Source organism: Typopeltis vanoorti, chromosome 3 (assembly GCF_054136105.1).
Source record: "Typopeltis vanoorti isolate ZY-2024b chromosome 3, IOZ_Tvanoo_1.0, whole genome shotgun sequence".
NCBI classification, from domain to species: Eukaryota; Metazoa; Arthropoda; class Arachnida; order Uropygi; family Thelyphonidae; genus Typopeltis; species Typopeltis vanoorti.
Window position 1 is genome coordinate 11,284,337 of NC_143551.1, and position 14,135 is coordinate 11,298,471.

The following is a 14,135-nucleotide window of genomic DNA, read 5'->3' on the forward strand; positions in this document are numbered from 1 at the left end:
AGTTGCCGCGCCGATTTTAACTTCCACTTACCATATTGTCGTGTCTTGCGTACGATCTCGTCTCCGTGAAGAATCCTTAAACGTGTGGACAGATTACAATAGCTAACAACATACGTTTAGATGTGGCCAACATCCTAATCAAGTCCAAGCCACCCAAAAATAATATCCCACATAAGGAATTCATTGCCATAAAAGAGCTACACAACAACAGCCAAATCACCATAACAAAAGCAGACAAAGGAAATGCAACCGTGGTGATGGACACAACTGAATACGAAAACAAAATGCACACACTATTACAAGATCAGTCAACATACAAAATTATAGATCGCAATCCCACCAACACACAAAAGAATAAAGCACGAAAATTATTGAAAAAAGTCACTTCCTGGCCCAAAGACAGTTAACAAACTCAAGCCCTACCATGTTAAAACACTTAGGATCTATGGAGCACCAGAAATTCACAAGCAAGGCACACCCCTGCGCCCAATTGTGGACAGTATAAATAGTCCCACTTACAAACTGGCTAGACATTTAGCTAAGCTACTAGCCACTCTCACAAACAATGCTCCCTCCTTTGTCAAAAATTCAGCCCACCTGAAAAGCATCTTACAACACCTTACCCTAAAAAGCTCAGACTGAATAGTAAGCTTTGACATCACTTCACTATTCACAAATGTACCACTAATAGAAAACCTCAGTCTACTGAAGTAACACTTCCCCCTTGATATCTTTGAACTATTCAAATTCACAATAGAAGCAGGATATTTCACATGGAAAGGGAAAATATACAAACAAATAGATGGGACAACCATGGGCTCCCCTCTTTCCCCCCCAGCCAACTTTTACATAGAACACCTGGAAAAACAAGCAATCAATACAGCCACTCACAAACCAACAGTTTGGCTACGCTATGTTGACGATGTGCTTGCTATTTGGCCACACGGCCCAGAGACATTGGAAACATTCTTAGCACATTTAAGTAGCCAACATCCAAAAATCCACTTTACAATATCCAGGAAGGGCAAACAGTCAACAACTGTTTGCCCTTCCTGGATACACTTATCACAAGTCTTCCAGATGGTTCCTTATCATTTTCAGTTTTTAGAAAACCCACACATACAGGTAGATACTTACACAAACAATCACACCATCATCCTTCTCAACAATATGGCATATTAAAAACGCTAACCCATAGAGCGAGAGCAATCTGTTCCGATGACAAGGTTCTTACTGCTGAACTGGCTCACTTACGCCACACCTTCTTGGCCAATGGCTACAATCCACATAAAATAAACAAAATATTAAACACTCCTAAGAAACCCCTCCCACCATCCACCACAGAGAATTACAACAAAACAGTCGCCATCCCTTACATAAAAGGCACATCCGAAAAGATCTCAAGAATTCTCAATAAACATAAACTACGTACTACATTCAGACCATGTAGCAAACTAGCTACCCTCATCCGCTCACCCAAGGACAGCATTCCTCCTTTATCATCATCCAGGAGTCTACCAAGTACCCTGCTCATGTAATCAAGCCTATTACGCTCAAACAGGAAGAACTGTGAACATCCGCATCAGCGAACATAAGAGATACGTCCGGAATTATCATTATGGCAAGTCAGGCCTAGCAGACCATGCTCTGGATACCCCTGCACACAGGATCAACTGGAAAAACACAAAAGTACTACACAGAAACCCGTATAAATCAGAGAGATTATTCTTAGAGGTGACAGAAGCCCTAAAACACACTCCAAATCTCAACCGATATGGCTGTATTAACTTGCCGAAGATCTGGGAGACAGTCATATTAAGAAAAAACTAGCACTTTTCTAGGACTCTAGTAATATGTGATAGCTTTTTTTTTTTTTCAGATAGAGGCTGCCAAAATCAGGACTCTAGTCTTTGTGTTGCTGCTACAATTTTGTTTAATTACACCATGTTGTTATAGTCTCGCATATTGTGACAAACTATGTTTTTGTGCTCTGAAGATGCTGGTTATAACACCAGCGAAATATCAGCATTAAGTTTATAAATCATTTATTTACTTAGTCTCTGTGTTCTAATATATATCTTTAAAATAATAAACAACATGTTCGACGAACACATAAGTTTGTCCACACGGTCACCATTTAGTTTTGAGCAGTATAAAAGTGAATTTTATACTGAAAGTAAAAATAGGAATGAAAGTTTAAAAATGAAATCAAAAGTTGAGCAGCTTTGAGAGGTGAACTAGATTCAAATGTGCAAATATTATTCAAGGAAAAGTGAAAGAAGTTGAGAACAAGAATTAGATTTTGAAGATTCATAGGTAGACTCTCAAGGGAACATTGATTGATTCAACCAGAGAGGCATGTGTTGATGATTTACAATGATAAAATAGTTCATGAACTATTTATGAATTTATGAATATGCTATTTAATAATGGCAAATATTCACATCAAGTAAGTCAGTATGTGCACTGAGGGAAGGCAGGAAATAATTTCAGAAAGAGAAGCACTGGACAAAAGTAGCTAAACAAAAGTTATGTAAACTTTGAATAGCTTGGATAAGTGGATGGCTAATGGACAAGTGATCAAATCTGTGCACAGAAATCCATATGAGGCCTAATTGCACCTTATAGAGTGGAAGTGTCATCCCCCTTATCCTTACATGCCAGTGTTCTTAGCATTATAGCAGCAGTTTTTTCAGTAACTCTTACAACTTCCATGATGTATCTCCTGAACTTCTTTTCCCTATCCACCCAGATGCCTAGATCCCTGCTTCCTCCACCTGAAGCAAAGCCCCTCCAATTTGGTAAACTTCATTCCATCTTCTCTGACTAAAGTGCATTACTTTACACTTAGCAACATTGAAATGACATCTCCATCTTCAGTCCAAGGCATCAACCTATTCAAATCCTCTTGTAACAACAACATATAAAAATGTCCTGACATTGCTCTTCCTAATTTAGCATCATCAGCAAACATTTGAAAGTCTCTTTTACATTGTGAACTACATCATTGATATATAAGTTAAACAGCAGTGGTCCCAGAACCTTCCTTTTCTTGGATAGTGCACCTCCACACAAGTTACCAAACGACTACCCAACACCATCCTACCTAATTGCAACAGTTTATCATGTGGTACTCGATCAAATGCTCTAAGCAAAATCCAAATAAGTCATTGTATATGTATCCTTTCCCATCCAATTTGCTTTATTTATTTATTTATTTGTATGACATAAATAACAAGACATGCAGTACAATACACTGTCATTTGAAAAACCAATAAAATTAAAAGGTTATATTCATATTAGTCAAACAGTTCATAGCTTCGGAAGAAGCACTTAAAAAGTCTTATTTGTCTCCTGAATATGCTCTAAGATAACATTGGGTCACAATATGGTCCACAGTTTGTCTTTGAGCTCCACAAGCACAATGTGGGGATGGTCCATTTACCCCATTTAAAAAGTATATCTGCACATACACCATGACCAGTTTATATTCTATTAAGCTAAGTCCAGAATTTTCGTGGAAGGTTAGAGGCAAGCATTAAAACTTTCTTGTAATTTGTTGAGAAAAAATTTTATAATATCATATGCCTCGCTCTCCCACTGTTCTTGCCACTTTTGCTTCAGGTCAAAGTTAGATTGTAATAATTGTTGCACTAATTGTAGTGTGGATGTCTCGATCTCAGTCGTATACTTAAATAGCCTCCATAGCGCAATTGGAAGAACGACGGCACGTTGCGCCCTTCGATTAGAAAAGGCCTAAGTTCAATTCTCGTCATAATGGGAGGAATCTTTATATGGACTTTTTCGACCGAAGGTGAGTTAGCCGATCTCATAGGAGGTAGCAGGGTTTTTTATCCCGCATACAGACAAATCAACCCTTCAGAACACACACAATTTACAGACAAAAAAAAAAATAAAAAATAAAAAATACTAGCTGTGGTGGTAGTGGTTGTGGGCAGTAGATGGTGCTGATGTAGGTGATTGGTAATAGAGGTTCTGTGTAGTAGTGGAGACGGAGAGTTGTACAGTAGGTGTCCTCCCGCGATGAGTCTTCAGGAGGTGTCACAAATAATAATAAATCTGGGAGATCTAAGTATTGGCAGTGCTGTGTTCTCCAGGAATTTTTAATATTTCTGTAAGAGATCGTTGACCCTGCACAGACTTGGTGAACAATGTTGCTAAGAGCTGGGAGCCAGTGTGTGGACATTGATTTGATTGTGCCAGAAATCAGTCTCATTGTGTTATTTCGTTGGTTATCAGCAAGTTTAACATGTGTGCTATTTAGCCACACTGGTGAGCAATATTCGGCATAAGAAAACAAGACCAAGAGCTCTAATCCATAAATTATTGTCTGTTGCTCTTCATGTCTTCATGTGTTGCTTATATATGAGAGTGTGAGGTCCAAGGTCATTTCCTAATACTTTGGAAACTTGTTATGCTGTAGTAAGCATCCTTCAAAGCAGATATGCAAAGTGACATTTGCCATGTGATTACTAAGGTGAAAGCTTGATACTCTGTTTTGTCTGGGTTGAACTGCAGCCTCCATTTATTGTAATATTCACTTTTGTGAGTACCTCTTCTGCGTGACTCATTTTTGTGTTGAATGGCAATTAGTGTCAAAGCATAACATAACTTACGTGAAATGGTGACAGGAAAGTTGTATGTGTATAGGTTATAAAGTAAGGGCACCAATACTGACCCTTGGAAGTCCATTATTAAGTTTTTGTTGTCGGGATATTTTATTTCCTGGAAAGAAATGTTCCGTGAGCATGGAGGAAATTAAGTGCGCAGTCCATTTACATGGAACTATACTAAGAAATTTGTATATAAGATCTTCATGCCATACTATGTCATAGGCTGCTGTTAGGTCCAGAAAGACAGCTAATGTTTTTACTTGCCTCTGGAAACCAGCTTCTATGTATGACGTTAAAGCGAGCACTTGGCAACCACATAAAAGATTAAACACAAAAGATGTTTTGGAGATTACATTTAAAATTGTAAATTCCGTTCGAGGAAAAGCCCTGCGATGCCAGTTATTTAAATTACAGGCAGATGATGATAGGGAGCTTCTGTTGTACAGTAATGTTCACTGGCTCAGCAGAAGTCAATTTTTAGAAAGATTTCTTGTATTAATTAACCATATAAAACTTTTTCTTGATGAAAAAGGAGATATTTTTCCACAATTGATTGATAAAAGATGGTTGTTACACTTATCATTTTTAGTAGACTTCTGTATGAAATTAAGCAAATTAAATTTAGAGTTACAAGGTAGAGTTAAAAATTTAATTGACATGTAAAGTTCAATAAAAACTTTCCAACAATACTTATTTTTATTAAAGAAAAATAAAAATTAACGTGAATTTAGACATCTCCCATCAGGGGCGTGCCAGTAGTGTCCGGCGCCTGTGTGCAAAACTTTAGTTGGCGCCCCTATACCCCACCCCGCCCCTCCAATAAAAAAATCACTTTAAAAAAAAAAGCGTTTTTTTAAAGTATTTCCTCCTCTTTGGCGCCTTTACTATCCTTGCGCCTGTGTGCATCGCACACATTGTACATATGGCCGGCGCGCTCCTGTCTCCATATTTATTAAAAATTTTTGAACAAAATCAAGAAATGCTTCGCAATGATTTAAAAGAATTTATTCGTGAAATAGAATTAGTTGAGGAAGAAATAAATTCAAGATTTTGATAAAACTGAAATTATTGTATCTTTTATCAATAATCCATTTCAAGAAAACTTGAACATCACAGAAATTTCAAATAAAATTAGTGGGCTGTTTGATATAAACCAAGCTGAATTAGAACTTGAGATAATAAACATTCAGAATAGTTTACATTTAAAATCAATAAACAATGAAGTCATTTGGAAGCATGCACATGAAAAATTCCCAATATTAACTGATATTGCACTAAAATTTCTGTCGTGTTTCGGATCGACATACTTGTCAGAATCCGCTTTTTCAAATATGACCGTCATAAAAAATCAATTAAGAAACCAAATTACAAATGATCATTTGGATGATTGTCTGCGATTGGCCACTTCATATCAACTTGACCATGAAAATGAAAATATTACGAGGTCCAAACAATGCCAAATTTCACATTAACCTTTTTTTTTTTTTAAATCAGCCATCATTTCCTGTAACTTGTGAGTTTATAATCAATATGTTGTTTTTTCTAACTTTGGTTTTCCAAAATAGAGAAATATTTTATTCCAATATATATATATACTGTATATATATATATATATATATATATATATATATATATATATATATATATATATATATTGGAATAAAATGGGGAAAAAAATATATTTTTGTATTAAAATAATTAAAAGTGATAAATAAATTTTTAAATACACAAAGTTTTTAGTTGTGTATTTTTTTTTAGTTGTTTATTTGTGCGTAATCAGATATCAGGTGGGGGGGAACGTGATCTATATAAGAGAGTAGCTCGCGTAGTAAAAAAGGTTGAACTCCACTGATATATGGTAATCATTTTATGAAATTCCGCCATGCACGATGTAGCTTCTAAAAGAAAAAGATAAATTTAATAAAGACTTACAAAAGGATTAAGAAAATGAAATCTGACAATCAACGCGAAACGATAGATATGCGATATTTGAGGAAACAGTTCCCTCTATCTCTCCCAGATGGTTTTGCTTAAAAAGACGTCTGTCCCTTTGCCCCAGCTAGAGACCAAGCGAAAAAAAGTGTCACGAATAGTCTCTAAAAAGCTGGTCACCTTAGTTTAAGTGAATTTTTCTGAACATTTTTTCCTCAGATCTTTGCCTGATGATAAAAAAAAAAAATAAATAGTAATAATAATAAAAGTCATCTACATTTCGACCCCAGCCAGATTATTCTCAGTTTTATCAGGCAATTCTCTATTATATTATTTCTTTCCAAGGATTCTATGATATCCATCGCGAGTTTCTACCGTTAATATTTCTGATTTATGTGTTTAAAAAAGTCGAATTACTGGAAACAAAAGCAGGTAGAACACGTGGAGGATCGATTAACCTGGGACTTGGTAAACAAAACAACAACAGTAAAAAAAAAAAAGTAAATAAAAATAATCATCTGTCGATGATTAAAAGCCTGATGACCTAGCTCAGTCAAGTAGAAAATAAATATTAATAATAGTATTTATTCGTTTAATTAAATTTATTGGCTTTATGCTAGCATATATTCATATAAACAACACAGTAAATATAAAAACATATAAGCATACACTTTTAAGATATAATTAAACTTAGTCATAGTTTAATTAATCTTAACCAAAAAATATTCGGATATTTTATACATCTTTTAATTTTTAGAAAAGTTTGCATTGAAAGAATTAAGACCCAGTCCACTTTGGTTTCTTTGAAATTATATGCTAAAGTTAGACCAGGTTTTCTAAGACTGGGTTGTCTGTTTTGCGAAATGCTAAATTTGCGCGAGGAATTTCCCACTCCCTTATAAGATCCGTTAACCTACCTTCATTTGAGAGGTCCTTATTTGAATATATTTCGAGTCGTCGGCAAGATTTCACTTCCGTAATTTCTACCTAAGAGTATTGTTGATACTAACTGAGCTACGGGGACTTTTCTTGGTGCTTAGTGTCTTTTTTATAATTTACTACTCCCCTTTTGCACTAACAATTGATGAGCAGCTTGAAATCATTAAAAATCTAAGTGTGTCATACATGAGACGCACACATACATGGAGAGAGATTACAGTCAAACGTGGTCAAAAACAGGCTGAAAACATTTTGTATTTTTGACACGCGCACGTTTAGGTGATCTCTTTATTCCTGAATCAATGGCAGAAAAGAAAAACAGAACTTATCGGTCAACACTTGATTTTGAAAGGTCAGTGAGCTTCATTTCTGTACTTTCCGTAGGTTTCGACAGTAATTATTAAAAGCCACAATGTTTTCTCTTCATAGCACGTTTTATGTTTGTGTGTTCTTAAATTTTTCATCCTATGCTGGGTGGTGGGGGGGAAAGGGGGTATTTCGCCTGTCACCAGTACAAAAATATAGCACTTTTATGAGAATTTTATCCACTGTACATTTAGTTTTGTGGTTGTCTTAAGGATCGAAAACGAGCTATGAGGGCCAAACTTCGATTTAATTTTCAAGACATTTGAAGCCGCTAATAAGCATTGTTGTGATCTCGCACCACGCAGTAAAAATCATTTACCACCTGGATGAATGGATATGCTACAATATTTTACATAAAAAGATAAAAATGTGTGCATTATTGTTTAATTACAGATTTAAAATTTTTATCCAGTTTATTAAATAAACTTTAGATATATTTTAAAGAAATATTAATATTTTTATATTTATAAATAGTCTTTCAGTTTTTAAGAAGAATACTTAAATCTCTGATACTAATTTAGGACACCATATTTATTCTAACATAATTCACTATGAAGAAATGGTGCTGAGTGGATTATGGGCACGTGATAAGAAGGATAATAATAATTGGTCAAAAACGCAATATCGCAAATGTAATAGATCTCATATCTGTTGGTTTTATCTTGATTTTCCTCCCCTTCATTCCCAAGTTTGATAATATTGAGACCAAAAAAAGAGTTTCGGACAACAAACAAAAGTGAATAAGGTTGTATGTCGGTAGAGCTGTTTTTTTTTTTTTTTTTTTGCTGCATTGTTAATACCAGGGTTTATACTCAATTTACACTCAAGTAAAACCGACACAGTAAAATTCCAGAAAGAACATTTATTGTTTCAAAATCGGTTACAGATTACAGAGATTTAAAATTTGCTTCGTCATTCCAAGAAGTCCAGCGACTCGTAACAAGTTTTCTGTCTGTAAATTGCGCATCTTTAAATCGATTTGCCTGTATGCGGATGAAAAATCAGTTCCAGAAGAAAACGCCTTTCCACCTCCGTATGACATCGGCTAACTCTTCTTCGATTCGAAAGGCCATCTCGTTAAAGACTCTTCTCGTCACGACGACATTCCTTTCCAACAGAAGATCGCAAAGCCCCATCCTCTTTCCAACCGTACCACAAATACTTTTCGGGAAGAGTGGATTCAGCATTGGCAAGTTTTCCATCTTTGAGTGCAACTCCCTGTGCCAACTGTAATAAAAAGAAAACAACCAGATCTTTAGACGAGTTGTTCCCTTTCAGAAGGACACGAGCAATGAGTATCACTCCCATGGCCCATCCTCTTTCCAACCGTGCCACAAATACGTTTCGAAGGCACATACAAAGATGTATTTTATAGTCTGGAAGAATGGATTCAGCATTGGCAAGTTTTCCATCTTTGAGTGCAACTCCCTGTACCAATTGTAATTAAAAGAAAAAAAATTATTATACAACGATAATTTTTTTTAAATTTTTTATACGAGATGTTCCCTTTCAGAAGGACACCAGCACGAGCAATGAGTGTCACTATTTCCTCCCCCTCCTAATGGGCAAACATATGCTGCACTGGTGGCCCCACCCCTATCGTCTGGATCCAGTTGTGCTGATTGATACTGAACTTAACCTAACTTAGTAACTAAAGGGTTCGTGGCTGCCGGCTCAACATGGACCTGAAATATTGTGATAAACTTCTTCTGGGTGGATACATCGGATTTCAACGTTGTATGACACTGCGTAGGAACAATTACCGTATCCAACTTCTAACGATCAAAGTTCGACTACAGCAGAGTGTGCTGCTCAGTTAGAAGCCAACACGCCCATCGTTCATCACACTTGAGACTTCTCAACGAATGAGAATGATCATTTTCAGATTAAAAATAAATAAAATAAAATAAAAATCACCTATCAATATTGTGAATAGCAATATTGACTTAACTAATTAATGCTTAAAATCGTTATCAAAGGATAAAGTAAAAATAATGTAAATAAATTATATGTTACAGTTTAGAATAATTTATAAAATCAGCTTTCTCGTGTGCATTTTGACCAAACACTTATGACACCATTTTCTCATTCTTCCACTCGCATGCAAGTTACGAATATGACATTCGCTCTTTTACTGTTTTTGGCCTCTTGAGGACATTCCAGCGTGACCTGAAAAGGATGGTTATGGATTATGGAGAACTCCGTCTTCTATCTTGCCATCAAAAAACTGATCATTGTGGAGAATGTGCAGCGTTCACTTTGTAATTTCAACAAAAGAAATACAACCTCAATCAGTGAAAGCTTTCACGTTAACAATGAAAGGCATCTGTGAAAGGACATGCATCTGCTGTTAAAAGCAACAATTACTGCATGTTCCATCCATTGTTTCCGCTTCCCCCCCCCACCAAAAAAAAAAAAACTAAGACTTCTTATCACCATTCCCAAAACATTTATATATTCAATTTGGAAGGGCCGGACATGTTTTCGGTCAAAAGGTTACACTACTTCCATACGCAAATGACACTAAGAATATAACCTGAATTCGGTAAATCCGCTCTCGCTAAAAGGAAGCAGGCGAGGTCTAACTTTTATAGACTAGCGGGAAGCCAAGCTCCACCCTTAACAAATCACCGATAGCTGGCTCAAGACTATCAGTGCCGACATCCACCGAGCAGAGTACACAGACTTTTGCCGCCATCTCGTGGTCCCTAATCCTAACAACTATAAAAATTAATTTACACTTGTGTTTATAGAAATAGTGTAAGTTCAACGGTTAACTTTCTAGAGTTTACGGGGATGAAAACCCAGAATTTCTGGGGGGGGGGGGGATTCGAATGGGTTCGCATTTCCTTAAAGAGACGACGCAGTTTTCGCTTGAATAACAATTGCGTTCCTTTTGAATTCTACTTCGAAAAACTCTTCAAAAACAAATGTACACTGGTGTCCAAAAGCTAAGGCCGAACTACATTTTTACCAGTATAAGAACATTTTCATGACTACAGCCAGATGTGAACATAAATTTATTGTCAGCGTAATAATAAATTATATTTCACAAAATATGTGTTATAAATTTTGCACAAATTAAATTGCAATACGTTTTTGGCAAAAGTTACAAATTTCCTAAGGACGTAGTTAAGGAAATAATGTATAGTGCTTATAGAAAACCATGCAGAGAGACATTTCACTACAGAATATGCCCATCTCGAACTGCGATGATGCTCTCAGAATGTACCATGCTTAGCACCAAGTGATTCAGGAGTTCTTGAACTGGCCCACTCTTCCTTCAGATCAAGGAAAAGACCTTGTTTGTTTTAACTGTTCACGCCCTTGAACAAAAACATACCCTGCAGATCGACAAGGCCATCATAGTAGACAGACAAGACAATGAAACAGTGCTTAGAATATCGGAAACAATAGCCATAAAATGTGACGCGAACTCTATTAACATACACAGGCCCTACATACATAATCTCCGAGGTTTGGAAGCTTCACAACATAAAATTGAGGTCACAACCCCGACCAATAGGCGATAACACAAACACTTCAAAAGTAGAACCACTTATCCGACCTGACATAGCATCCACTTCCTCCATGTGTTCAGACGACGACGAAGCATAGTCGAAACGGACCGCACCCCATGAACTCCCTTCCATCCCCACTTCTAAAAATCAGTTGCTGTTTTCAGCCCGTTATTATTATTCAAAAAAAACCTGTTTTTTTTTTTTCATTTCTATTTTAATTCTCCCACATTGCCTAATATTGTAATATTAGGCAATGTGAGAGAATTAAAATACACACACACAGTAGTTTGGACATCGCAGAAAGAAGAAAAGCCACAACACCCAGAAAAAGGTATGTTTAAATTTCTCTTCCTTTATGCTACATATATTTATTGGTAAATATGCATCTACAATGCCCTAAGAATCCGTGATTAAAAAGCCAATGACATTTAAACAGGCGCACTCCTAAACAGAAGCAGGCAAAATAGCCATAAATATAATAAATTTTATTGTATCAGAATGATGGAACCAGTTTGACGATCTTTTCACGTCTGCGCTGACAATGTTCCGGAATTGACGTACAGAATTTGCACGACTATGAATGCGCTGTCATCAGTAAAGTGTTTACGACATTTCTTAAATGTTCATCACAGCCTTCCTGGATGGGCGTGTGGTCACCGTATCCGGTCTGTAGCTATGAGACTACTGACTGGGATACTGCCAATGTATTGGATGTTTATGTTTTACCTATTTACCGATTACAATCTGCACTGCTGAAATCTGTGTCCTGGCATAGTATGAAACTTTAATGGGTTTATGCCATTAAAATAAAAATCAAATCAAGTCGATCACAGAATTCGTTGAAGTAAAGAATACTGAAAGGTGAATGTTTTTTTTTTTTAATAATGCGTGTGAATTAGAAATTAATTACCTTTTGAACCAAGCATGAATACGTATTCTCTAATTTCAATAGCATCCAGGTTTTGTTTAATAAAATACCATCGCATACTGTTTCAAATGCTTTCTTGAGATCGAGAAAACTTGCTCAAGTTAGTGCGTAATGATGGTGATCAGTAAAACAATTGAGTGAAGGACAGCAGCGCGTGCTCAGCACTCCGTTTCTGTCCAAATCCCGACTGGTTCTTAGAAAAAAAAGTTTTTTTTTTCTAAAAAAATTACTAATCTATTATTTACTTATATCTGTAATATTCTGGAGTAAACTGAAGCAGTGAGATTAGCCTATAATTTGTAAGTTGATTTGATAATCCTTTCTTTATAAAGTGGTATTACCACAGTTTTCTCACGTTCTGTTGGAAAACTCTGAAAATCAGACCTAAATGAACATAGCCAAAAAAATAATCAGTGAAATATTTCTGGTTCCCTGGTACAATTAGTCACGCACACAATATTTCGGAAATTGCCCTTCAAAACCAGTTATTACACCTCAAAATCAGAAATGCTAAACAGCTGCTAATGCACGAACAGCTTCATATTGCATCGTAATACGTGATTATTAAATTTTTGATTTTTCGATCCCTTTAGTTTATTATCTCTATATGTGTGAGTTGCTTTCAAATATCACGTAGAGGTCGATCTCTGTTTACTTGCTTTTGATAAAAAAATTGAAATATTTAACCATCCAAACAAACTTTTTACATTTTGACTTCTTACAGAATGTACATGCAGAATTTTGCGTCACCTTATTCATTCAGGGAACCAAGGAAACGTGTTCAAAATGCTCTGTACATCAACTTGCGAATATTTCTTTGTAATATTGGAAATAACGCTTTCCCAACTTCTGTTTATTCGAGTTTTGTTTTACGCATTTCATTCTTCTGTGTTTTTACTTCTACCTCCCACGTGCAGTTACCATGTTTATCGAAAACGTTGTCGAGACGGAATTCCACTTGATCGCTTTCATCGTCTACTCGCCGTTATAGCTTGATGCAATGAGGCATTTCTCGTCTGTTTGTACACCATCTGCTAGCTATTTGAATGTGAAATAACGATTTAATCGTTATTTCACATTCAAATCAGATATTCATACAAAAAACTCTACATAAATTAACTTCTAATGAGTAATAAAGAGACGGACAGAGTATTATTTATTATTCCAAGTTTCATTTCCGGTAAAATAAATGGCGAAATATTTGCGTTAGCAGATGGTGTACAGACGAGAAATGCCTCATTGCATCAAGCTAAAACGGCGAGTAGACGATGAAAGCGATCAAGCGTAATTCCGTCTCGACAACGTTTTCGATAAACATGGTAACTGCACGTGGGAGGTAGAAGTAAAAACAGAGAAGAATGAAATGCGTAAAATAAAATTCGAATAAACAGAAGGAAAAGCGTTATTTCCAATATTACAAAGAAATATTCGCAAGTTGACTTACGGAGCATTTTGAGCACATTTCCTTCGCTCCCTGAATGAAAAAGGTGATACAAAGTTCTGCATGTACATTATAATAAATATTTCAATTTTTTTATCAATAGCAAGGAAACAAAGATCGACCCCTACGTGATATTTGAAAGTAACTCACTATTATATAGATATAATAAACTAAAGGGATCTAAAAATCAAAAATTTAATAATGACGTATTCCAAGGCAATACGAAGCTGTTCGTGCATTAGCAGCTGTTTAGCATTTCTGATTTTGAGGTGTAATAACTGGTTTTGAAGGGCAATTTCCGAAATATTGTGTGCGTGACTAATTGTACCAGGGAACCAGAAATATTTCACTGATTATTTTTTTGGCTATGTTCA